General features: G+C 37.8%; 1 protein-coding gene across 1 annotated transcript in view; it reads right to left on the bottom strand.

Annotated features, from left to right (window-relative positions):
* Positions 1–20,942, bottom strand: part of MTF2 (metal response element binding transcription factor 2) — a 72,979-nt gene that overhangs the window by 42,130 nt on the left and 9,907 nt on the right. The gene's annotated exons all lie outside the window — the stretch shown is intronic.

A 20,942-nucleotide genomic window follows, 5' to 3' on the forward strand; every position in this document is an offset into this window, starting at 1 on the left:
ATATAAGTTAAATAAGCAGGGTGACAGTATACAGCCTTGACATACTCCTTTCCCAATTTGGAACCAGTCTGTTGTCCCATGTCCAGTTCTAACTGTTGCTTCCTGACCTGCATACAGATTTCTCAGGAAGCAGGTCTGGTATTCCCATCTCTTGAAGAATTTTCCACAGTTTGTTGTGATCTACACAGTCAAAGGCTTTGATGTAATCAATAAAGCTGATGTTTTTCTGGAATTCTCTTGCTTTTTCTATGATCCAATGGATGTCACCAATTTGATCTCTGGTTCCTCTGCCTTTTCTAAATTCAGCTTGAACACCTGGAAGTTCACGGTTCATGGACTGTTGAAGACTGGCTTGGAGAATTTTCAGCATTACTTGGCTAGCATGTGAGATGAGTCCAATTGTGCAGTAGTTTGAACATTCTTTGGCATTGCCCTTCCTTGGGATTGGAATGAAAACTTAAGTTCTTAGGGCTGATTCAAGCCCAGCCACCAAGTTCAGGTTACATGCTTTCTTTTATACTATATATAGCTCTCCAATCACTGTACTTTCCACACTGTGCTCCACTTGCACAGTGGAGCACTAATTTGTCTTTACTTCTCAACCCTTCTCTGAGAGGGGAAAAGACTGTCCCAGTTTTGTTTACCAATACTTCCCAGGTACACAGCACAGTGCTCAGAATGCAGTAGAAACACAGTAATCAATAAATTATCAGCAGGAACTCTTAATTTAATTAAAAACAGTCTAAGAGCCAAACAAATGACTCACCTCCCTGATAGGAACTTCTGTCCCTCTATTATGCTTAAGGTTTCCTTATTCTTCTATAATAAACCCAATAAGCCAAGACAGATTCACTACAACCATGTCTCAAGTACCCCTGCCACTAACCTTCAACCCGTAAGTACTTGGCAGCAAAGAAAGCAGGGAAGAAAAATCTAGTCCCAATTCACTACTGCAATCTCCCACTGGAGCACATTCCACCTCTTACTCACCTCAATCCAGAAACTCAAAAGGGTATGCAATAGCAAGAAATGACTAGCACTGCCAAAGGAGAAAGGGAAGGAAAAAAACCTATTCTGCTGCTACCTTAACCCCAAGCATCTCAGGTCCTGATCAATCCCATCTCATCTTAAAGAGTAAAAGTTGCCATCTTGCCCAGGCTCTTTCCTACAATTTCTTCCCTTCCCTACCATGTGTTTGGGATATAATCACAAGTGAAGAATATAATGTAACCGAACAATGATGCCACTTTTGATGGGACCTTTCACAAAAATACAGTCAAATTCATGAGGTCAAGCAGGGCCAAAGCAGAGCCCAGATATAAGGGAAGTAGAAGACAATCTACAGAACCTTCACCCTGCATTAAAGCAACAGGGAAGAAATTCTCTTTTGAGGCAAATATAGTAAAATGAAGTTTGAGGTTGGCTGCCTTCTGACTGGCTATGGTTTCACTGTAGAACATCTAAGGGAACCAGGGTTGGACCTAGAGGACAGACAACATAAGCAGGCAGCTTTATGGCTGCTCTACTCAAGTGCTTAGTTTTAGAAACAATGAAGACAAAATAATGATTACATTTTTAAAATCAAGTATTACAGGAAGGATTAAAATGAAATGCAGTAGTTCCCCACCAATCCCTTCCCATATTTCAGTCCAACTCTCCAGAGGCTGATGCTTTCACCCATTTCTCTTGGGAGGTATCACCATATTTCTAAATAATGTGCTTATATTTCTCTTTTTTAATTGATCAACTTCAGATCTTAACTATTTATTATAAAAACAATAATCACCAAACCCCTTCCTCTACAAATCTTACTGGACTATTTTCAAGAAATCAATGAAGTGTTTTACTCAGCTAAATGGCATACATTTATTACATATCCTTTCTTATTCACTTTTTATTTTTCCTAAAATTGCTTATTAATATACTAGTTTAGTGTCTCCTTAGTTCAAATTGTCAGACTGTCAATTTTTTTCCCCACATATAAGTTTTACTATTAGAATTCTCCTCATTCCTGAACCAATCTGCACTAATAATCTTCTAGGCCCCATCATCTTTGAAGCTTCCCTTATCACTTTATTTTCTGGATCACATATTCTTTTGTTGAACCAGCGGCTTGCAATAAAAAGATGTGTGCATGTACATATTCTGAATCTTTATGTATCTAAAACTATTCAGTCCTAGAGAGTTTTATGTTGAAAATAATTCTCTCAGAAGTCTGATTGAACTCCTAAACTACATCCAGCACTTAGCACTGACAATGAAAATCAGAGTTATGCCACTCTGCTTTTTCCTCCCTGGTAGGTAGTGCTTTTTTCCCCTCAGGAGGTTTTTAGGATCTTCCTTTATCACTGATATCTTCAAAATTCATAAGGATGTGTCTAGATGGAGGCTCTTCTTTTCATCGTACTTGCTCACTTCTCAGTAAACCCTTTCCATTACCTACTTATTCAGGAATCATTTCTTCAGTTTATCTTGGCTCTCCTTTCATGCAACAGGCTTTCAGTGAACTTTTCCTTGTTCACTGATATTTAAGACTGCTGCTGCTGCTGCCGCTAAGTCGCTTCAGTCGTGTCCGACTCTGTGCGACCCCATAGATGGCAGCCAACCAGGCTCCCCCATCCCTGGGATTCTCCAGGCAAGAACACTGGAGTGGGTTGCCATTTCCTTCTCCAATGCGTGATAATGAAAAGCGAAAGTGAAGTCGCTCAGTCATGTCCAACCCTCAGCGACCCCATGGATTTCAGCCTATGAGGCTCCTCCGTCCATGGGATTTTCCAGGCAAGAATACTGGGGTGGGGTGCCATTGCCTTCTCCGATTTAAGACTGAGGTTATAAGAATTTGCATGTGAATTCTTCCTTCTGATACAGAACTTAAAGAGTGATGAGATAAGCTTTAGGGTTATTAGCTGGGAAGGCAAAACTTAGGTTGAAAAGCCAAAGTATGAAGGTCTTTCTTCAGAACCCCCTTCATGTTATTTACCTGAAAAGCTAGACAACTGGGTGTGGGTCAGTGGGCAGTGTCCACCTGTTTAAGATATGGACATCTTACTTCTCACAACTGTCGATGTTATCCTCTCCACCGTCACCTTGCTGGAACACCTGGTCAGGGTTACCACTAGAGGCTTAGAATCAGCAGATACCTCAGTCCTACAGCTGGGCAATGCTGAGAAGAAACACGCTCAATTAGAGCACAGGTTTAAATTTTGAAACCATTACAGTGGGTAGAAAGTATTAGGAACACTGCAAATAAGTTATATGACAAATTATAGACCAGGCGACTTGGAATCCTAATTCCCATTCACAGTGAACCATGTATAAAATAATACATATTAAATATGTATATGGCTTTCTTTGGGGGGGGAGGCACACTGCACAGCATGAGATCTTAGTTCCCCAACCAAGGATCAAACCTGTACTTCCTACACTGGAAGCAGAGTCTTAACCATTTGAATGCCAGTGTAGTCCCAGATTTCACCCTTACTATAAACAACTAACTCATACACTTTTGTCTCCTAAGCTGTTAATAGCTGAAAACTGGTATCTCAGAACAAATAAACTTTTAATTAACCAGACAATTTAAGCAACAAAAACAGTCCATTCCCCAAACAATTTTGAAGAAGAGGTCAAATGGAAGTTAAGGCAAATATGATGACTCTACCTGTTAAATATCTGCTACATCCCAGGTACTATGCTAGGTGGTAAGAGAAACAAATATATAACGTAACACCAAGGAACCACAGACTAAATGGGGGAACAAAAGGGCATGAAAAAACATTTCCTATAATGAACACACTCAGAAAGAATTTCTAATCTATCTAGGAGCAAGAGACAAGGTCAGTCAAGACTTCATCAACACTAAGCTGATTAACCTGAAACATGAGCAGCAGTTTCCCAGATGAACTTTATAAAGGGCTTTGTAAGCCTAGGGAACATATGCAAAGGCACAAAGTTCCACAACAATACACACTTTTCTAGGTACAAAACTTCAGAGAAAAAGTAGCAAAAAATAACACTGGCCAAATGAAAAATGCATGTAAGGCACGCGCGTGTGCTCAGTCATGTTGGACTCTTTGCAACCCCATGGAGAGTAACTTGCCAGGCTCCTCTGTCCATGGGATTTTTCAGGCAAGAATACTGGAGTGGGTTGCCATTTCCTTCTCCAGAGGATCTTCCTGACCCAGGGATTGAACCTGTGTCTCCTGTATTGGTAGGTGGATTCTTTACCACTGAGCCACTTGGGAAGCCTACATATACCCCGTACCTAGCACATAATAGGTTATCAATACCGGCTGAATAAATAAACATACAAATAAATATATGCTATCAAAGGAGAGAAAAGATGGAAACTGTAATAAATCCACAATAATCTATGAACAAGAAAATAACAACATGAATTACAGTCATGTATAGCAGGGCTTTGAGTAACTTAGTTTTTATACTTTAGGCTTTCCAAGGTTTTCATTTTAGTAATGATATTAAATAATTTTAAAAGTATACTGGACAGATATCGAGAATTAATTCCATGTGGTATTAAAAGCAAACGAGAAATTTAGAATAATTCCCAGGTTTTCAACTTGAGAGAATGGGAGGATAATACGAGGGAAATTAGGAGGAAAACAGCAGCCATGTTAAATTATCTGCTTCATCAAAGAACAGATGTCTATTAGACAAAATATTTATAAACACTGACCATATACTAAGACATAAAACAAGTCTCAACAAATTTCAAGCTATAAAAATCACATGGCTTATGTTCTCTGACTGCAATGGTATAAAACTAAAAAGCAATAAGAATATAAATTAAAATTTTAAAACCTTAGTCATATACTTCTAAAATAACCCACGGGCCAAAGAAGCAACCTTAATGGAAATTATCAAGTATTTTGAGTTGAACAATTATAAAAATATCATATATTAAAACTTTTCAGATATGGCTAATGCAGTACTTAGATAAGTCACTTTTTAAAATATCTATAATAGAAAAGAAAAACGTTAAGACTTATTTTGTAGCCTAATATATAATGTATCTTGGAGAATATTTCATGTACACATGAAACACATGATGGAATAGAAGAAAGTATATTCTATTCCTTTTGAATGGAATGTTCTGTATATATCTGTGAAAATCCACTTGGATCATTTAAGGTCAATGTTTCCTTTTTGAGGTTCTGTCAGCATGATCTATCCACTGATGAAAAGGGAGTATTAAAGTCCCCTATTATTACTGTACTGCTGTGTATTTCTCCCTTGGGTCTGTTAATATTTGTTTAAACATTAAGGGATCCCATCTGGGTGCATAAGTAGTTACAAATATTATATCCTCTTGTTGTATTGACCCCTTTACCATTATGTAATGCCCTTCTGTGTCTTTTATTACAGTCTTTTCCCACTACAGTGGTATGAAACTACAAATAGATATTAAGAAAAAAAAACGAAAAAATCACAAATACGTAATTAAACAACATACTACTGGACAACCAACAATTCAAAGAAAAATCAAAAGAGATATTAAAAAATATCTTAAGACAAATGAAGATGGAAAAAGAACATATCAAAACATACGGGATGCAGCAAAAGCAATTCTAAGAAGGAATTCCACAGTAATACAGGCCTATGTCAGGAAACAAGAAAAATCTATAGTAAGCAACCTAACTTTACACTCCAAGGAACTAGAAAGAGAAGAAAAAGGGCAAGAGTTAGCAGAAAGAAGGAAATAACAAAGATCAGAGCAGAAATAAATAAAATAGAGACTAAAAAGACAATAGATATCAAACTGCCAACATCCGCTGGATCATGGAAAAAGCAAGAGAGTTCCAGAAAAACATCTGTTTCTGCTTTATTGACTATGCCAAAGCCTTTGACTGTGTGGATCACAATAAACTGTGGAAAATTCTGAGAGATGGGAATACCAGACCACCTAACCTGCCTCTTGAGAAACCTGTATGCAGGTCAGGAAGCAACAGTGAGAACTGGACATGGAACAACAGACTGGTTCTAAATCGGAAAAGGAGTGTGTCAAGGCTGTATACTGTCACCCTGCTTATTTAACTTCTATGCAGAGTGCATCATGAGAAACATTGGACTGGAAGAAACACAAGCTGGAATCAAGACTGCCAAGAGAAATATCAATAACCTCAGATATGCAGATGACACCACCCTTATGGCAGAAAGTGAAGAGGAACTAAAGAGCCTCTTGATGAAAGTGAAAGAGGAGAGTGAAAAACTTGGCTTAAAGCTCAACATTCAGAAAACGAAGATCATGGCATCCGGTCCCATCACTTCATGGGAAATAGATGGGGAAACAGTGGAAACAGCGTCAGACTTTATTTTTGGGGGTCCAAAATCACTGCAGATGGTGATTACAGCCATGAAATTAAAAGATGGTTACTCCTTGGAAGGAAAGTTATGACCAACCTAGACAGCATATTCAAAAGCAGAGACATTACTTTGCCAACTAAGGTCTGTCTAGTCAAGGCTATGGTTTTTCCAGTAGTCATGTATGGATGTGAGAGTTGGACTGTGAAGAAGACTGAGTGCTGAAGAATTGATGCTTTTGAACTGTGGTGTTGGAGAAGACTCTTGAGAGTCCCTTGGACTGCAAGGAGATCCAACCAGTCCATTCTGAAGGAGATCAACCCTGGGATTTCTTTGGAAGGAATGATGCTAAAGCTTAAACTCCAGTACTTTGGCCACCTCATGTGAAGAGTTGACTCACCGGAAAAGACTCTGATGCTGTGAGGGATTGGGGGCAGGAGGAGAAGGGGACAACAGAGGATGAGATGGCTGGATGGCATCACTGACTCGAAGGACGTGAATCTGAGTGAACTCCAGGAGTTGGTGATGGACAGGGAGGCCTGGCATGCTGCGATTCATGGGGTCGCAAAGAGTCGGACACGACTGAGCAACTGAACTGAACTGAACTGATGAAACCTAAGACATGGTTCTTGGAAAAGATAAACAAAATAGACAAATCTTTAGCTAGTTACCAAGAAAAAAGAGAAATCAATAAGATCAGAAATGAAAGTGGAGATGTTACAACTGATACAACAGAAACACAAAGAATCATAAGAGACTACAATGAACAATTATACACCGACAAGGACAACACAGAAGAAAACAAATTCCTAGAAACATACAACCTGCCAAGAATGAATCATGAAGAGAAAATCTGAACAGACTGAAGTGGAGATGGAACCATTAATTTTTAAACAAACTCCTAACAAACAAAAATCCAGAATCAAATGGCTCCATTGCTAAATTCTACAGAACATTCGATGAAGAATTAATGCAAATCCATCTCAAATGCCTTCAAAAAATAGAAGGCAAGAGAACAATTCCAAATTCATTTTATGAGACCAGCATTAGCCTGAGACCAAAACCAAAGATTCACAAGAAAAGAAAACCACAAATCAATATCCCTGATAAGCACCGATGCAAAAAAATACTCAACAAAATAGTAGCAAACTGAATTCAACAAAATATTAAACAATCACACACCATAATCGAGTGGGATCATCCAGAAATGCAAAGATGGTGTAACATTCATGAATCAGTCAATCTGATATACAACATTAACAAAATGAAGAATAAAAACCACATGATCACCTCAACAGATGCAGAAAAAGCATTTGACAAATGCTAACCTCTTTGACCCATTTCTCAGAGTAATGAAAATAAAAATAAACAAATGGGACCTAATTAAACTTAAAAGCTTTTACACAGCAAAGGAAATCATAAATAAGACGAAAAGACAACACTCAGAATGGGAGAATATACATGCAAATGAAGCAATAATAAAGGGTCAATTTTCAAAATACACAAGCAGCTCAAGCAGGCTCAGTACCAAAAAACAAACAACACAAGCAAAAAACGGGTGAAAGACCTAACGTTTTTCCAAAGATGACATACAGACTGCCAACAAACATGTGAAAAGATACTCAACATCACTCATTATTACAGAATGCAAATAAAAACTACAATGAGACATTACCTCACACTTGTCAGAATGGCCATCATCAAAAACTCTACAAACAATAAATGCTGGAGAGAGTATGGAGAAAAGGGAACCCTCCTGCATTACTGGTGGGAATGTAAACTGATACAACTACTATGGAAAACAGAATGTAGGTTTCTTAAAAAACTAAAAATAAAACTATCATTGGCAGCTGGATTCTTAACCACTGAGCCACCTGGGTATCATTACAGCAGCATGAAACACTAAAAGACAGTGAAAGTACTCATTTAAAATTCTAAGTGAAAAATAAATCGGGTGAAAATCAACTTTATAATGAGCCAAATTATCGATCAAGAGTGAAGGTACAGACTTCCCTGGTGGCGTAGTGGTTAAGACTCTGCCCTTCCACTGCAGGGCCTGTGGGCTGAATTCCTGGTTGGGGAACAAAGATCCCACATGCCTCTTGTCTTCAACCCAAAAAAAGAATGAAGGCAGTGCAAGAGCATTTTCAAGCCTATGAAATCTGTAAAGACTTATCCCCAAACACACTTTCTCTGACCTTTACAGAAGATACCAAAGAGTGGGAGTAAACCAAATAAAAGGCAGACATAGGATACAAGGGAGTCAACACAGCAGACAGGCAAAGGAATGATGGTGCAGGCAAGCCCCAAGACATCTTTTAGAGCTACGAGTACAGATTAGAGCAGAACTCCAGAAGAGCTCCAGGAGAATATTTCAAGAAAAATAAACGTGATTGATTAAGTTACACAACAGATCTCAAAAAGTACACTTCAAGACATTTTACAAACTGTGGCAAGACGAGTGAATATTTCAATGTTCAAAGAAAACTAAGCCAATTTTAATTTTTAGTGAGACAACTTTGAAATATAGTTGTATAAGAAAAGAATTCTAGAGATAAAAGCTAAAAATATTTAACAAATTTCTCACATTGTTCTAATATCTGTGCATGTATTAACTCACCGAAGCCTCATGATTACTCTGTAACATCATACTCTACGTGGCTCATATGTAAGCTATTTTTATAAAATCCTACAAAGGAAAATGGAGTTTGAAATTTTTTGTATAACCATACTGAAAGAATGTTGGAAGAGACTAAATGAGAAAAAATTCTCATTTAACATCACAGGAAGAAAATGTCTCAAACTGATGAATCAACACACAGCTATGTTTTCTTTAGCGATATAAAGAAGAAACAGGAGAGCTAATAAGCAGCATGCGGGCAGCGGAGGGGGGTGGGGCCGGGGGTGGGGGGGTGCGTCATGAGGCGAGAGGTGTCCCAGCCACCACCGTTGGTATGCCCAGAGCCATAGTGGAGGTGAGGCACGGACCCCACGGGCTTGGGTCCAGGGCCAGCAGAAGCCCTTCCAGGTGGGTTTCTACAACATCAAGCGGACCCTAGGCAAGGGCAATTTCTTGGTGGTGAAGCTAGCTGGGCATCGAGTCACCAAAACACAGGTTGCAATAAAAATAATTGACAAAACATGATTAGGTTCAAGTCATCTGGAGAAAATACATCAAGAGGTTCACATCATGAAGCTTCTGAATAATCCTCACACCAAAAAACTCTGTTTATCAGTTTTGAATGCATGGAGGTTGACTGTTAAATTTAGGATGAAAATTTAAAAACTTATCTCTTTACTGCAGATGTGTCTGTGCTCAGTAGCTCCTGGGGCAGGCTGCCATTTCCTATTCCAGGGGATCTTCCCTACCCAGGGATGAAACCATGTCTCCTGCACTGGCAGACAGGTTCTCTACCACCAGCATCACCTGGAAAGCCGACACTGCCGAAAAGTCTACCATATAGTGCGAAAAGAATCTGAGTTAAACTAGACACTTCCACCTTGGCAGATAATTAGTGAACTTTAAAACTAGCTGCTCTTACTAGTTTTCCTGAACTTGTCTGTGCAAAGGCAGATGTGACCATTTGTCTATCCTGTTTCAAACCGTCCATCAAAAATGGAGACCTGTAACACCTGTGCCCTGATGAGAGCAAGGAACCTGCCATCTAATCCACTTTAAAAACCTACCTCACCCTGTCTGTCCGGTGTGCTTTGTGACTTTATTTTTGTTCTCCTGTTGAAACTAATAAACTGTACCTTTGGGGAAAAGAATAAAAAGAACAAATACTAAAAGTTAAAAACAGTTGCCTCTAAGAAAGGTAGCGGGAACAGACAAACTGTATTTTTGTTAAAATTTTTTTAATTTTACAACTATTTGATGTTTTATACTCTCAGCAAGCAATATTTTGATGAATATTAGAAAATTATTAAAGTTAAGAAATACTCTTGGTAACATCAACATCTACAGCAGTGTTTCCCAAAGGAAGTAACAGTTCTGGAATAACAGTTCTACAGAATATTAACAGCCGCTTTATGAAAAGTCATATGAAGAAAAAGTAGGGGGCTTTTTCATGAAGGATTATTCTGAAGCCCTTCATATGTTAAGATACACTTCACAGTTTTTTCACAGAACTACCCACACTCCCTTCCCCTTGAACTAGCTCAAAAATCTTACTGTTTTAAGTCAGCAGTTCTCAAATGTAATTAAGTCCACAGACCAGGGTCAATCTACAGCAAAGTAAGAAAAGCAAGGATATACTGAGCTTTAATTAAGTTAAAATTATATTGAGCTTTAATTAAGTTAATCACATTATAGACCATTCTGTATTTTGAGAGCATATCCTTTTCACGTTCTTGGAGCTGAATTATATCTTCTTTTACGAAATAATGGTGATAAGTGGCAGTTTTTTTAAACATTTTTACTTTCCAAAATAAAAAGCTGACAACCTTATGTCAGGACACTACCTCCAGCCCACTAAGAAAAGCGAAAAGTTTATGAAAGTCCAATCTGGGAATCTTATGAAAACTCTTTTAAAAGATGATCAAAACAATCCTCTAAGGAAAAGAGTCACCACAGAAATGGAAGGATAACCCACAGAGAGAAATAGCATTAAAAAAAAAAAAGACGACTGAGAAAAAGGAGATAGTAACGTATTAGATGTACCTAATAGAGTAGGTTAGGGAAAATAAGCAATAAAAGCTGTTTATTGAAGTTAACCATTCCAAAGTCAACTATGATCACTGAGCTTAAATGCCAGATTGCTGCTACTGCTGCTAAGTCACTTCAGTCGTGTCCGACTCTGTGCGACCCCATAGATGGCAGCCCACTAGGCTCCTCTTTCCCTGGGATTCTCCAGGCAAGAACACTGGAATGGGTTGCCATATCCTTCTCCAATGCATGAAAGTGAAAAGTGAAAGTGAAGTCACTCAGTCGTGCCCAACTCTTAGCGACCCCATGGACTGCAGCCTACCAGGCTCCTCCGCCCTTAGGATTTTCCAGGCAAGAGTACTGGAGTGGGTTGCCAATGCCAGATTACATGGGGCTTTACAAACAGGCTGAGTTTAGCTTACACTTTTTAAGCTCCTCAGAGATCAAAAGATGTTTTGGGATGGGCAAACTTAACCATTAATATAAGCTACTGGTTAAAGAATGAAGAGACTGTTGAAACTAGGTTATTTACTAACCATAAATATTAATAGTCTAACAAACCTACTCTTTCATAAACTGATGATTAAGTCTGAATCTACTGTGTAAAACATATATTAAAAACAGAATCAAAGAATTTTCTAGGAATGTATCACCTAACAACTTCTAACAAATGGAATTTGCATTTCAAATTACAAGTGAAAAGAAATATATTGCTCTCTAAAACTTTACATAGTGTCTGGCAGAAAACAACAGGTACTTAATAATTATCTCTTTAAAAAAATTAATCAAAGCTTATATTCACCAATACACATATATAAGTAAAAAAAAAAAATCCACCTATCAAGCAAATATCACTATCCTATGAATGCACATATTTTACTACAGAAAAAGCCAAAAACTTTTTAATTGCCTTAATTTCACCTCACTTGAAGACTGAAACTAAAAGCAGAAGAGGCAATTCTCCACCCCAACCTCAGTTTCAGCTTATATCCTCTAGAATTAAAAATAGCTTAGCCATCTAACAGGTCAGGCAATGACAGAGGTGTTTACAATTTCAGTTGAGTGTGGCTTTGGCTCTCTTCGTGAAATTACAGAAAATATACTTTAAAACCTTCAAATTTAGGAAAAAATATCAGTTTTATAGAACACTTTCGTATGTTCAGGCTTTTACAACAAGTATATTTTGTGATCACATAAAGATTTTTATAAACTATTAATAAAAGATCATTACTTTTTTAAAAAATTGTAAATAACACTTAAATATAACATATCAAGTGTTTTTGGAACGGCAAAGAAATACCAAACATTTAGAGACAGTGTAACATTTCAAAACTATATTGGATTTTTTTTAAAAGATAGTCGGTGCCTTTTCATCATAATATCCACGTCATCTAAACTGTGCAAATAGAAAACAGAATGTCTCCACAATGACATTTTATTATTTAGCTAGTAATATCAGTGTGCATATCCCTCATGATATTAGTTATGAGATGAACAGTTATCTTGCATGCAATAATTAGCTATATTGCATACAATAGATAGCAGGTAACCACAGATTTAAAACAACAAAACTGACAACGCTAATGCTGTTTAACTGCTAAGGCGCGTCCAACTCTTTTGTGACCCCAAGGACTGAACAGCCTGTCAGGTCCTCTGTCCATGGGATTTCCCAGGCAAGCATACTAGAGTGGGTTTCCATTTCCTTCTCTTGACCTGGGGATTGAACCCCGTTTCCTGCACTGACAGGCAGATTCTTTACCACTGAGCCACCTGACAAGCCCAAAATGCAAAATAACTCAGCCACAAAAAAAGAAACAATGCCATCTGCAGCAATATGGATGGACCAAGAGATTATCCTGCTAAGTGAAGTAAGCCAGATAGAGAAAAATAAATATTAGATATCGCTTTATGTGGAATCTTTAAAAATAAAAATGAACAAGAAAACAAACTTGTGGGTTATCAAGGGGGAAAAGAGGGGAGAGGGATAAATTAGAGGAGGTTGGGACTAACAGATACACACTATGTATAAAAACAGATAACCAGCAAGGACCTACAGTACAGCACAGGGAACTACAGGGAACTATACTCAGTATTTGATAGTAACTATAAGGCAAAAGAACCTGAAAAAAAAATACGTAACAATCACTTTGCTGTACACTTGAAACAAATACAACACTGTAAATCAACTACACTTCAATAAGAATAAAAGAAATTCACAAATCCCTTTTTAAAAAAACAGAAAAAAAAGGTAATGTCGTTAGAACACAAAACTACATGAGAATTCTCTGAAATTCAGTATAAATACATTTTTAGTAATAGATAAGAACACTTAACCAGGGCTGCATAAACCACTCTTCTAATACAATTCATGAACTGCTATAGAAAAGTCCTCACACTGAGGACTCACAGAGAGGTTGAAGTATCCGTAAGGAAACCTTAAACTGTGGGAAGGAAATTATCACCTCTCTTGTGGTTGAAAATTGGTTTATTTTGTTTCTGTTATGTTTAAAACATCTTAATATTATAAAACTATAATTCTAAAAAAGAAACAAAAACTCACCTAGCAATAGTAAAGTGGTATTTGTGCCAGACACTCCTCAAAGAGCTTCAAGTTCTTTTTTTGATGTCTATTAATAACTTTAAAGTCAAATTCCCTGGAGGTTTTCAGTCCCTTTGCCAGATTCCCAGGTTGGGCAATCTGTTGTGGATCCTAGAACTTTTCGTATTGCGGGTCCTAGAACTTTCAGGTCATGGAGGGGAGTTCTGACAAAACGTGGTCCACTGGAGAAGGGAATAGCAAACCACTTCAGTGTTCTTGCCTTGAGAACCCCATGAACAGTATGAAAAGGCAAAAAGATATGACACTGAAAGATGAACTCCCCAGGTCGGGAGGTGCCCAATATGCTACTGAAGAAGAGTGGAGAAATAACTCCAGAAAGAATGAAGACACGGAGCCAAAGCAAAAATAACACCCAGCAGCGGATGTGACTGGTGATGGAAGTAAAGGCCAAAGCTGTAAAGAACAATATTGCATCGGAACCTGGAATGTTAGGTCAAACAGGAATTGGGAGTGGTCAAACAGGAGATGGCAAGACTGAACATCAATATTTTGGTATCAGTGAACTAAAATGGACTGGAATGGGTGAATTTAATTCCAATGACCATTATATCTACTACTGTTAGCAAGAATCCCTTAGAAGAAACAAAGTAGCCCTCACAGTCAACAGCAGAGTCCTAAATGCAGTACTTGGGTGCAAATTCAAAAATGACAGAATGATCTTTGTTTCCAAGGTAAACCAGTCAATATCACAGTAATCCAAGTCTATGCCCAACCACAAATCCCAAAGAAGCTAAAGTAGAACGGTTCTATTAAGACCTACAAGACCTTCTAGAACTAACACCAAAAACAGATGTCCTTTTCATCATAGGGGATTGGAATGCAAAAGGCAGAAGGCAAGAGATACCTGGAATAACAGGTCTGGCCTTGGAGTACAAAATGAAGAAGGGCAAAGGCTAACAGAGTTTTGCCAAAAGAACGCACTGGTCATAACAAATACCCTCTTCCAACAACACAAGAGACGACTCAACACACAGACATCACCAGATGGTTAATACCAAAATCAGACTGATTATTTTCTTTGCAGCCAAAGATGAGAGAAGCTCTATACAGTCAGCAAAAACAAGACATGGAGCTGACTGTGGCTCAGATCATGAACTGCTTATTGCCAAATTCAGACTTAAATTGAAGAAAGTAGGGAAAAATACCACTAGGCCATTCGGGGGGTGTGGGGGTGTGGGTGTGTGTACACCTTTATATAATTATTTTAATTATTCCATAGATTAGCTTTAAGAAATAATGTCATCAATATTCATGATGTCACCAAAATTGATTCTATGAGGGAAAAGTATGCTACAAAACTCAAGTAGTGATTCAGAATACACACACATATACACGCACACAAACTACTAACACTAATAAATCAGTTCAGCAAGGTTGCAGAATACAAGATTAACATACAAAAATCAACTGTTTCTATAAACTAGCAATGAACGATCAGAAGTGAAATTAAGAAAAAATTTGATTTGCAATAGCACCATAAAGGACAAAATATTTATGGAATAAATCTAACCAAAAAGTGGAAAGCTTATACAATGGCAACTACACAACAACAGAGACAGGAATTAAATAAGACCTACATGAATGGAAAGAAAGTCAACTCATTTAAGCTCATAGATGTTAACACTGTTAAGATGGCAATATTTCCCGAACTGATCTACACATTTGAAGCAGTACCTATCAATATCCCAGCTGCCTTTTTTTTTGCAGAAACTGACAGATCCTAAAATTCACATGAAGCAAGGAACAAATATCCAAGCAACCTTGAAAAAGAATGACAAAACTACTGTAAGGACTTCCCAATTTCGGAACTTAAAAACAATGGTAATGAAGACATTATGATACAGGCATAAGCACACAAAAATAAATGGGTGGGATGAAATTAAGACTCCAGAAACAAACCATTACATTTATGATCAACTGATCTTTGAAAACACTGCCAAAATAATTCCAGAAAGAAGAGAAAGAAGAGTTTTTTTAACAAATGGCTCTAGGGAATTGGTAAATGTAAAAAGAATAAAGCCGGGGCTTCCCTGGTGGCTCAGTGACAAAGAAACGCGTGCCAATGCAGGGAACAGGAGTCTGATCCCTGATTCAGGAAGATCCCATATGCCACGGAGCAACTAAGCCTGTGCACCACAACTATTGAGCTTGTGCACAACTACTGAGGCCCAAATCCCTAGAGCTTAAGCTCAGCAATAAGAGAAGCCACTGTGATAAGAAGCCTGTGGATGGCAAGTAGAGTAGCCTCTGCTTCCCACAACTAGAGAAAAGCCCACACAGCTACAAAGACCCAGCAGAGCTGACAAATAATAAAATTTTAAAAAAAAAAGAATAAAGCTGGATACTTACTTCACACTGTATGCAAAAATTTACACAAAATGGATCATAAATCAAATGTAAGAGCTAAAACTATTCTTAGAAAAAAAGAATGTAAATCTTTTGTGACTCTGTGTTAGAAAACAGTTTCTCAGATGACATCAAAAGCACAAGTGAAAAAGGAAAAAGGGATAAATTAAACTTGATCAAAAGTTTTGTGCTTCAAAGGACACCATCAAGTGAAAAGACAACCCACAGAAGAAAATAATTACATATCATACATCTGATAGGGGACTTGTACCCAAAATGTACAAAGAATGCTTACAACTCTCAGTGAAAAAAATAATAAGAAAGAATCCAATTTTTCAAATAGGCAAAGGCCCTAAATAGACAGTTCTTCAAAGAAGGTATAAAACAGGCCAATAACTATAGGGTTTAAAACATGCTCAACAACATCAACCATCAGGGTAATGCAAATCAAAACCACAAGAGATACCACTGCACACCCACTAGCATGGTTTGGTATTTTGTATTTTTTGGCTGTGCTGGGTCTTCGCTGCAGCACGTGCACTTTCTCTAGCTGCAGAGCAAGGGCTCTAGAGCTTGCAGGCTCAGCGGCTGCAGAACTCAGGCTCTCTAGTTGTGGTGCTCAGGCTTCTCTCGTTGTGGTGCATGGACTGTCCAGCTGCAGAGCACAGGCTCAGTATCCACAGCACATGGGGACTATAGTTATGGTGTGCAGGTTTAGTTGCCCCACAACATGTGGGATCTTAATTCCTAGACCAAGGATTGAACCCATGTCCCCTGCAATGGAAGGAGGATTCTTAACCACTGGACCAACAGGTAAGTTCCCACAAGGATGGTTATAGTCAAGAAGACAGACAAGTACAAGCAAGGATGTGGAGAAACTGAACCCTCATTGTTGCTGCTGAGGCTATAAAGGGTGCAGGGCCTTTGGAAAATGGTTTGGCAGTTCCTCAAAACTTTAAACAGAGATATCATCTGACCCAATAATTCCACTCATAGCTACATACCTAAAAGAGAAATGGAAGCACGTGTCCATACAAACCCTGCATATGTATGTTTACAGTAACATTATTCATAATAGCCAAAAAGGGGGGGGGGGGCCGGGGGGCTGGGGGGAAACAATGTCCAGGGACTTCCCTGGTGGTCCACTGCCTAAGACTCTGCACTTCCAATGCAGGGGACCCCAGACTGATTCCTAGTCAGGAAAGTAGCCACAACTAAGAGTCTGCATGCCACAACTAAAGATCCCACAAGCTGCAACAAAGATCAAAGATTCCATGTGTGGCAACTAAGACCCAGTGCAGCTAGCTAGCAAATAAATAGAGTCTAAAAATACACACAGAAAAAAATTTAAAATATGTTGCATCCAAAAACTGAAAACATGACGATGTAAAAAAGGAACAATCAGAATCCACAAACAAGCTCCTAGAAATTAAAAATAAGATTTAAGAAAAAGTTTAATTGAACAGGAAAAATAAGTCAATAAAAATATCCCAGAATATTGGGGAGTGAGGGTGGGGAGTAGGGTAAATGATCAAGAAAATGGACAATATAAAAGAAATGAGGCCATCAATCAAGAGATAATGCATAGGACAAATAAATTTTTTTGACTCGTGTGGATTTGTATTATCATCTCTAAAAACCAGGTCTACTTTCATGTCGATATAGAGCAAAACCCATCACAATATTATAAAGCAATTATCCTCCAATTAAAGTCAACAAATTTTAAGAATTACATCAGTTCAGGTCAGTCGCTCAGTTGTGTTCCACTCTTTGCGACCCCATGAATCGCAGCCAGGCCTCCCTGTCCATCAGCAACTCCCGGAGTTCACTCAGACTCACGTCCACATGGCTCCGCGACCCCGCCCCCCAAATCAGGTTACTCTATATACTGCTCTGTAATAAGCCTTTAAAAAAAACCTTTTTAACAGTAGTTTGAAACATCTTTTCCTATCTAGAAATACATTTCCACAGCACTTAATTTATTTTTGTTACTTAACATTTATCTTTCATTGAGATACAACTGACATATGCTATACTAGTTTCAGGTATACAGTATGATTTGATATTTGTATATATTTTGAAATGACAATAAAAGTTTAGTTTAACATCAGTTAGCCATAAGTCTAGTTAACATCAGTCACAATCTTTTTTCTTGTATGAGAACTTTTAAGTTCTACTCTCTTAGCAACTTTCAAATATGCAATACAGCATATTAATTATAGGTCACCATGCTGTACATTATATCCCCAAACTTTATTTTATAACTGGAAGTTTGTACCTTTTGACCTCCTTCACCCATTTTGTCCAACCCACACCCATAATCTGGCAATCACCAATCTGTTCTCTGTATCTATGAGCTTAGGTTTTTTGGTTGCTATTGTTGTTTTAGATCATACAGTATCTGTCTTTCTCTGACTCATTTTACTAAGCATAATGCCCTCAAGATCCAATCATTATGTTGTCACAAACTGCAAGATCTCATTCTTTTTAATGGCTGAATATTTCATTATACACACACCTATACAACCCTACCTCATTTTCTTTATCCATTCATCTACTGATAAGCACTCAGGTTGTTTCCAAGTCTTTGCTATTATAAATTTAATGCTGCAATGAACGTGGGAGGTATATACAGTTGACCGCTGAACAAGTTGGAGGTTAGAGGCACCAACCAACCCCCACACCAATGCACAATCAAAAATCTGAGTGCTCCTATCTCTGACTCAAAAACAAAAGAACTGATAACTCAAAGTCAGTAAGCTGAAATAGTCTTGGATAGAATTACCATCAAATTCTAGCTCATATGATTCCACATTTTGTGATCTCTAATCAAACAAACTTTCCCCCAACACTTACTTAATTTAAAGATCTATAAAGTGAAAATACAGGTACTCTTTTATTGAAAAAAATCCACATAATAGGTGGAATCCACACACTTCAAACCTGTGTCCTTTTAGGTCAACTGTGTACCATTTCCAGTTACTGCTCCCATTTTCTTGAAATAAATACCCAGAAATGGAATTGCTAGATCATATGGTAGTTCTGTTTTTAATTTTTTGAGGAACTTTCATACTGTTTTCCGTAGTGGCTGCACCAATTTACATTCCCACCAACAGTGCACAAGGATTCCCTTTCTCTACATCCTCACCAATACTTGTTATTCGTCTTTTTGGTAACAAACAATCTAACAGATGTGAAGGATTATTTTTTAAATAATAATAAAAGGAAATCTGAAAAGACCCTGATGCTGGGAAAGATTCAAGGCAGGAGAAGGGGACAACAGAGGGTGAGATGGTTGGATGGCATCATCGACTCAATGGACACGAGTTTGGGTAAACTCCGGGAGTTGGCGATAGACAGGGAGGCCTGGCATGCTGCGGTCCATGGGGTCACAAAGAGTCAAACACAACTGAGAGACTGAACTGAACTGAACTGAAAGGAAATTTCCCAAGATGGAAAGACGACAGAAATCTTCAAAATAATAAGACTTTCAAGGTACTGATTTTCAAAAACCCTAAATTCACATGAAACTGCATAATAATGAAAACAGAAGACACAATAAACTTCCAAAGAGAAAAATCAAGTTACTTACAAAAGAATAAGAATCAGAATTAGACTTAAGAGAAACACTAGATTCTCTAAGACAATGGATTGCCTCAAAATTGTGAAGAAAAATAATTTTCAAACTAGAATCCCAATCAACCAAACTAAATTTGAAAAACTGAAGGTATATAAAATAGATGTTAAGATCTTAAACCAAGACTTGAGGATTTGGCTCTAGTTAAGTGAGGAAATATCCTGTAAGAAAGAAAAATCATGGAATGCAAGAAATAGAACACCCAACCCAAGAGAGCAACATAGAGAATCCCCATAATGGCAGCCATGAAAAAAATCTAGAGAGCAACCAGTCTGGATTACAAAAAAGGAAAAAAAAAATTAAGACTGAAAAGGAATGTAAAGATAACAAAAATGAAGCAGTGGAAGGAGGAAGAGAAATCAAAGCAAAGGAAGGGACTTTTTAATTTGCCTTACAGTAGAGGAATAAAGTCTAAAGCTGACAGAATATGAAAGAAGGTTTAAGTTTAAAGAACTAACCAACAAAAAACCCAAAACTGGAAAGGAGAAAAGAGATGTAGGGCCTAAGTGAACTGAATCTTTACTGCAACAGGAATGTCTTTATCCAGCAAAATGTCTAAAGTGAATAAATCAAATAGTATAAAAAGTATCATTTAGCATTATAGAAATAATCAACAGAACAAAGGAATGTAACACTTAAAAAGAAAGCAATTCCCTCACAAAACAGGACTCAGAAGGCCTGAAGACTGTAGCTTTTGATTTTAAATCCTTCTGTTTCTGTACTCTGATACTCTTAGTCAACTACATGTATTACCCAACTAAAGGAAATTTTAAAGTTTAGCATAAATGAAAAATAAACTTAGAAATAAGGATCATGGAAAAAGTAAGAGAGTTCCAGAAAAACATATATTTCTGCTTTATTGACTATGCCAAAGCCTTTGACTGTGTGGATCACAATAAACTGTGGAAAATTCTGGAAGAGATGGGAATACCAGACCACCTGACCTGACTCTTGAGAAATCTGTATGCAGGTCACGAAGCAACAGTTAGAACTGGACATGGAACAACAGACTGGTTCCAAATCGGAAAAGGTGTACATCAAGGCTGTATATTGTCACCCTGCTTATGTAACTTCTATGCAGAGTACATCATGAGAAACGCTGGACTGGAAGAAACACAAGCTGGAATCGAGATTGCCAGGAGAAATATCAATAACCTCAGATATGCAGATGACACCACCCTTATGGCAGAAAGTGAAGAGGAACTAAAAAGCCTCTTGATGAAAGTGAAAGAGGAGAGCAAAAAAGTTGGCTTAAAGCTCAACATTCAGAAAACGAAGATCATGGCATCCGGTCCCATCACTTCATGGGAAATAGACAGGGAAACAGTGGAAACAGCGTCAGACTTTATTTTTTGGGGCTCCAAAATCACTGTAGA

This window comes from Budorcas taxicolor, chromosome 3 (genome assembly GCF_023091745.1).
Source record: "Budorcas taxicolor isolate Tak-1 chromosome 3, Takin1.1, whole genome shotgun sequence".
In the NCBI taxonomy this organism is placed as follows: domain Eukaryota; kingdom Metazoa; phylum Chordata; class Mammalia; order Artiodactyla; family Bovidae; genus Budorcas; species Budorcas taxicolor.